We start from the raw sequence: 7,367 nt of genomic DNA on the forward strand, positions 1-7,367 counted from the left end.
ATTCCACGTTCTCCTCATTTGTGAACTTTTTTTTATTTAATCTTCAGTAAGTTGGAAAAATATCAAAGTATTTTCTGCAGAAATTACAGGGAACACTCCATGTTGTCTGCCCTCGATACCAGCAAACATCTTTCTGATGCTCTTATCCATAGGTCAACATTTAGTTGGCTTTAAAATTTGAAATTATATTTTTTCCATAAAACTTACTAGAAATTCCCTCTTTGTCTTTTTCTGTTTGATGTGTCAGATATGTCTGAGGCTAGCCTGATTATATTTCATTATATGTAACCATTTTAAGCATTTTTAAAATATCACATTATGTACAATAATATAAATACATATACTAAAATAATGCTATTGGTAATAAGTATATAACAGTTAAGTTGCTGTCCCCTCTGGCTAACAAAACTGGGCTATTTGGCCATTTCTCCACTTTTTGGAGGGAGCATGCTTTCTTGATAAATGCCTTCCAGAATAGCATGTATTGCTTTCATCCACTAATAATAACTTTAAAATAGACTTTATTGGAGAACCAGGACAGCGGAGTAGGTAAACACCAATATTTGCCGCCTCCCACAGCCACATCAAAATCACAACTAAAATACAAAACAACCATCATTCAGAACCACCTGAAATCTGGCTGAATGGAAGTCCTACAACTAGAGAAGTAAAGAAGAAAGCACATTGAGACTGGTAAGAGGAGTGGAGGTGTGGAACGGGCTAGTCAGACACCCATGTGTGGCGTTTTTTGTTTTGTTTTGTTTTTTATCTGGAGAGATATCATGGCTGCAGAATCCTCCCGTGAAGAGCAAGCAGTCACAGCTCAACCCCCCGCCCCCAGCCCAGGGTTCCAGAGCTGGGAAGAGAAGTCCCTGTAACTTCAGGCTGTAAAAAACAGTGGGGATTGAGGCTGCCAGAGATCCAGGTGTCCCTCTTAAATGGCCAGCACACAAACTTATTGGGACTCAACCCCTATGAGCTCTAGCACCAGGAGGAGTTACGGGACCCAGACATATATGGAGAGGAACTGGATTGTCTGGCATTGGGGCAGGAACTCAGGGGCGGCTTTCTCTCAGATATGGGTGCCCCCAGGGGTCATTATTCCTGTGCTGGGACCTCTCCTGTCGTAGGACTGACTGTCAGCCATAGCTCAGTCCCCATCAACCTGGCTTACACTGTTTTCTCTACCCTGGAGATTCCCTGAGACCCCATACCATCCAATTTGCAGCCCCCCTCAACCTGTTTTCAGCAGCTTTTCTACATGAATGACCTGTCCTGGCTCAGGCTTTGGACTTTGCTAAAATCTCTCAAACAAGCTGCAACTGGTGTCAGCATGCCCTAAACCTATCATTAAAGGCCCAAGACCCTTCACTAGCACCAGCCTGCCTTGCTTCACAGTTAGGCCTCGCCTGGACACTTCATTTCCAAACCTAATACAAATAGGAGGCATCTGCAGATTTCTCTGTAGCTCCTGCTGGGTGGCCCCAGGCAGCGGCTGACTTTGCACCTCCCTGGAGATACTGGAGCCAGTGTACCCAATGGACAGCTTCAGAGCATAGCAGACTACAACTCTACACATCCACAAGTGACAGACACAAGGGGCAGACTCAGTGAGCACCAAAACCATACTGAAGCAAGTCCTGCTTCATAGGGGTGTTTCCTGCACAGCGGCTCTCCACTGTAGTCACAGCTGGTCCTCACAGCCAATTGGCCTAGAGGGCAATTCCTCAATCAAGGCTCAACTACAACAAGACTGCACACAGCCCACACAGGGAGGCACCTAGAATTCCCAGCTCAGGTGACTGGGTTGGCTGGGCCACTGGGCCCCCTACAGGACATCTATAACACAAGGCCACTCTACCAATTCCAGGAGATATAGCAGCTCTACCTAATACATAGAAACAAACACAGGGAAGCAGCCAAAATGCAGAGACAAAGAAACATATCACAAGTGAAAGAACACAAGAAATCTCTAGAAAAACAACTCAATGAAATGGAAGGAAGTAAATTACTGGATACAGAGTTCAAAACAATGTTGTAATGCTGCTTAAGGATCTTAATGAGAGCTTCAAAAGACTTAGACTTTCAAGGATCTTAGTGAGAATTTTAAGAACCTTAGTAAGAACATCAAACACATGAAAAAGGACCAGTCAGAAATTAAGCATACAATAATTGAAATAAAGAATGATTTACAAGGATTCAACAGTAGAGTAGAGGAGTCCAAAAATCAAATCAACAATTTGGAATATGAAGAAGCAGAAAACACCCAATTAGAAGAGCAAAAAGGAAAAAAATCCGAAAATAAGAAAATAGTGTAAGGAGCCTCTGGGACAACTTCAAGCGTACCAACATTCACATTATGGGGGGTGCCAGGAGAAGAGAGAAAGCAAGATATCGAGAGGAAGAAAAAGAAGGAGGATGAGGAGGAGGAGAAAATGAACAATAAAATGCCAATAAATACATATCTATCAACAATTGAATCTAAAAGTAAAAATAAACAAACAAGGAATCTCATGAACAAAATAAACTGATAAATAAAATAGAACCAGAGACATGGAAACATGGAACAGACTGATGGGTCTCAGAGGGAAGGGGAGAAGGGTTGATGGGAAGAGATTAACCAAAAATCTTATATGCATATATGCATTACCTATGGGCACAGACAATAGGGTATTAAAAGCCTGGGGTGGGGTGGGAACTGAGTTGAGGGGGGCAATGGGGAGGTAAAAAAGAGGACTTCTGTAATACTTTCAACAATAAAGATTTTGAAATGGCTAAAAATAAAAAATTAAAGAAATTTGGATTATAACTAACTAACTAAATAAATAAAATAGACATTATCAAGTCTATTTCTTTTGTCCTATATAGTATCTACAGTATGACAATGCTATCTTTTGAATGGTTCATGAAGTCATTATAACACCTTAACTTGCTGAAGAGCAAAATGATTTTCTTTAGCTCAGACACTATTTCAATTTCCTCTGTATATAACTGAACTATGCTCAGAAAGGAAATCATTGTAGAATATATTTTATCAGCATAAAGGTTTTTAATGGACAGTTCTGAGGTATCTATGGAGTATCTTATGACAGAATATTTAAAAAGGTTAATTAAAAATTACTACCTTAATTACTACTCTTAGCCCCTTTAAAATGATGGGATTGGCTTTGTTGTAAAAAGAGAGAATACATGTGAATTGGCAGGGTGGAGGGATTGAGCAAAGACAATAGTGCTGGGGGGAGGTTGGTGAGGGGAGGTGGAGGAGGGTAAATGGGGATAAATGGTAATGGACAGAGACTTGACTTGGGGTGGTGAGCACACAGTACAGTGTACAGATGTTGTGTTGTGGAGTTGTGCACCTGAAACATGAATAATTTTGTTAACCAATGTCACCCCAATAAATTCAATACAAAGGGGGAAAAGTGCTTTGTAAACAGAGGTAGTGTGTAAGTTAGTGGGACCCAGATGGTCTTTGATATCACAAGATTTACATTCTGTTCCCCCCCCCAAACAAAAAGCTCTTTATTTGAATACTAGAGGCCCGGTGCACGAAATTCATGCACTGCGGGGGGGGGGTGTGTCCCTCAGCCCAGCCTGCACCCTCTCCAATCCCGGACCCCTCAGGGGATGTCCGACTGCTGGTTTAGGCCTGATCTCATGGGACATCCCTCTCACAATCTGGAACTGCTGGCTCTCAACCGCTTGCCTGCCTTCCTGATTGCTCCTAACTGCTTCTTCCTGCCAGCCTGATCACCCACTAACCACTCCCCTGCCAGCCTGATCAATGCCTAACTGCTCCCCTGCCGGCCCGGTCACCCCCCAACTGCCCTCCCCTGCTGGCCCGGTCCCCCCAAACTGCCCTCCCCTGCCAGCCCGATCACCCCTAATTGTCCTCTCCTGCCAGCCTGGTTGTCCCCAACTGCCCTCCCCTGCCAGCCATCTTGTGGTGGCCATCTTGTGATGACATGGGTGTGGCCATCTTGTGACCACATGGGTGTGGCCATCTTGTGACCACATGGGGGTGGCCATCTTGTTACTACATGGGGGTGGCCATCTTTTGTGAGGGTGTGACAGTCAATTTGCATATTATCTCTTTATTATATAGGATTGTTGTTCAGATGAACAACATAAGAGATTCATGAATACCTGGTTAAGTTGGTGAGTAACACCTGGTCGATGTGTTCTTTGAATTTTGGCCTAACTACTATGCATCACGATGTTTGTTCTCATTCAAATTTATATATTTGAGAATCCCTAAAAGTCAGGGAGATACCCATTGTAAGATTTACATTGTTAACCAAAGATTGGAAAATAGCTACTTGCCAGCTGATAACTTTGTTGTTTGGTTTAAAAATAGAACAATGACTGCATCTACTTGATATAATTGTATTATGATGATTAGACTAGAATGTTTATGAAGCCCTTAACATAGTGTCAGGCCCAATGTAGCTTTTTGATAAAAGTTCCCTTTCATAAAGGGCCAGACATGTTATCAACTGCTATTGTGCTAGAAAGGTGAGTAAATAGATGGAGAAGAATAGCATTTCTCATTGAAACTGATATCCATCCAGGCATTTGTACTATAAAAGTCATGATTACTAGTGGAGGAAACCAATTTGTCCTACCCTGGAAGGCAATTTTCAAAACACCTGCTCTCTAAGAAAGGTAGTGAAATAGAAAAGGTCAGTAGTGTCAGCCAGGAGGCCTGCCAGCTTAACAAGGCACTTCCATCTGAGTAGTGACAGTGGTCTGAACTGCAGACCCTTGTTGACGTCCACTCCAACTCCTTAATAGCCAAACTGGAGTGGGTGAAACTCTAAAGCCTGATAGAAAGTGGCCACAAGATTTCTGGGTATCAGGTAGTAACCAGGTTGGAGAGAGAGCACCTTTGACCTATGGCAGTGGTCGGCAAACTCATTAGTCAACAGAGCCAAATATCAACAGTACAAGGACTGAAATTTCTTTTGAGAGCCAAATTTTTTAAACTTAAACTATATAGGTAGGTACATTGTTATTAACTTAATTAGGGTACTCCTAAGGCTTAGGAAGAGCCATGCTCAAGGGGCCAAAGAGCCGCATGTGGCTCGCGAGTCGCAGTTTGCCGACCACGGACCTATGGGATATGGGAGTGGAGAGATTGATTGCTTGACGATACCAGAGTCAAGGTATACTTCTAAATGCAAAGAGAGATGGGCAGATAAATTGAGGTCTTTCTCTTCATCCCTTTTTAGTAGCTTGAATTGGGAAGAAGAAAATTTGTCAATGGTGAGTTAGATGACCATATGAATTCATACTCTCAACTGAAGCTGAAAATTGTTTATTAGGGGGGCCTCAGGTCTCATACCAAACAGTTTCTCAAGGGCTTATGAAATTGTCTGAGATATGAAATAATTATCTCTAAAATATAAAAAGAAAAACTCTCATTTTGCTAGAATTCTCAAGTATGCGGCATAAGTACTGAGATGTCATTGCCCAATTATAAATTAAATAAATGATGCAAAGATAATTTCAAAACCTAAATTGTAAAAATCCTTTAAATATAATGTTATATTAACTGTGGGATATGAGTACATTCTAATGTACTTGGTATGATGTGGGATAGAAACTCTAAATCAGGGGTCCTCAAACTACGGCCCGCGGGCCACATGCAAATACAAATATTGTATTTGTTCCCGTTTTGTTTTTTTTACTTCAAAATAAGATATGTACAGCGTGCATAGGAATTTGTTCATAGTTTTTTTTTAAACTATAGTCCGGCCCTCCAATGGTCTGAGGGACAGTGAACTGGCCCCCTGTTTAAAAAGTTTGAGGACCCCTGCTCTAAATTATGAGGGTTTAAAATTGGCTGCCAAGTGAGTTCCACATCCCTTGTAATTGAAGACTCTAAAAGCTTAAAAAGTTTTACTGTGTTTTTTGAGTGTGTGTGCAAATAAACTCTATAGTCTAGAGGCCTGATTATTATAGAGTTCATTTTTTCCTATTAAGGAAAATTTGAGCATATTCCCTTAACTCTCAGGGTCCATGTTCAGCAATATTTGCAGCATCTAAAAAATAGTGCACATTTCCTGAAATCTGAAAGGCCACAATTAAATCCTTGAAATAAAATAATCACTAGGGAGTCATCAGTTAACATGGCCACCAGAGCCTTTCATTATAGATATAAGCCTAGTTTTGGCAATGACTTAGGCTCTTAAACTTGACATTTGCCCAATTTATCATCTTGTTTGTGATCACATTAATTTGATGGGGTCTGACATCTTGTTCGGGTTTTTAGAATATTTATGATGATCCATTTTTTATAAGTTGAAAAATTCCCCTAATTATATTGCAGAATCTATCTATTTGTGCCCGTTTTTGTCTTGGCATCAATGAAGATGTTCAGCAGAGTTTGAACAGCTGTTCCATTGCTGACCTCATGTTTCTGAACCTCAATATTTAATCCAATTTTTAACATTCAGCCCCAACTATAAATCATTACTGTCAGGACTCCGTTTAAAAGTTCCTTGTGGATAATCTTACTCATCCTTACTTCCTGTCCTTAACTATGCCTCTTAGATCACTGGCCAAACTTTGTTCAGGAAAACAGCAACTACTATAGGTATTTCTAGTCGGAAGAGGTTTACTATTGGGACTTTGAGGCTCACACAACCATTGAAGCCTAGGGGAACAAAAATCAGGAGGGTGGCCCAGCAGGCAGGCCCAGTGGTTGAGTGTCAACCTATGAACCAGGAGGTCAAGGTTTGATTCCTGGTCAGGGCACATGCCCAGGCTATGGGCTCGCTCCCCAGTGTGGGGCATGCAGGAGGCAGTCTATCAATGATTCTCTCTCATCACTGATGTTTCTATCCCTTTCTCTCCCTCTCCCTTCCTCTCTGAAACCAATAAAAGTATATTTTTAAGAAATCAGGTGGGTGGATTTCAGGAAATCTAGCATTTGCTGATGCCCATTTTCCCAGATGCAGTTGCCAGAGAAAAATAATGTTCTTCTTGTCTTATGCCATCCATATCTCTTGCAGGTGCCTTTCCTTGGCAGGATCTAGATGAAACCACTGGCAGTGAAGTCTGAGAAATGTAGTTTCCAGACCTTATGCCCCCATCATACAGTGGAGCTCTATAGAGTGATAGGAATGGTTTTTAAAATCAACAAACTATATCTGATTTGCAAGTGCATCAATAATGTTTTTGCCCAGTCATTCAAAATATATTTGGGAAATAACTAAGCCTATGTTTTCAAATTGGACAGGATCAGGAATATTGATTTTTTTATATTTCTTCTTCTTTTGTTAATCATTCAATCATAAATAAAAGGATGTCCCAAAATTCACAAAAGAAGTAATTTTGATAGAAAACACAGGTTTATAATTAAA

Source organism: Myotis myotis, unplaced genomic scaffold (assembly GCF_014108235.1).
Source record: "Myotis myotis isolate mMyoMyo1 unplaced genomic scaffold, mMyoMyo1.p scaffold_m19_p_4, whole genome shotgun sequence".
In the NCBI taxonomy this organism is placed as follows: Eukaryota; Metazoa; Chordata; class Mammalia; order Chiroptera; family Vespertilionidae; genus Myotis; species Myotis myotis.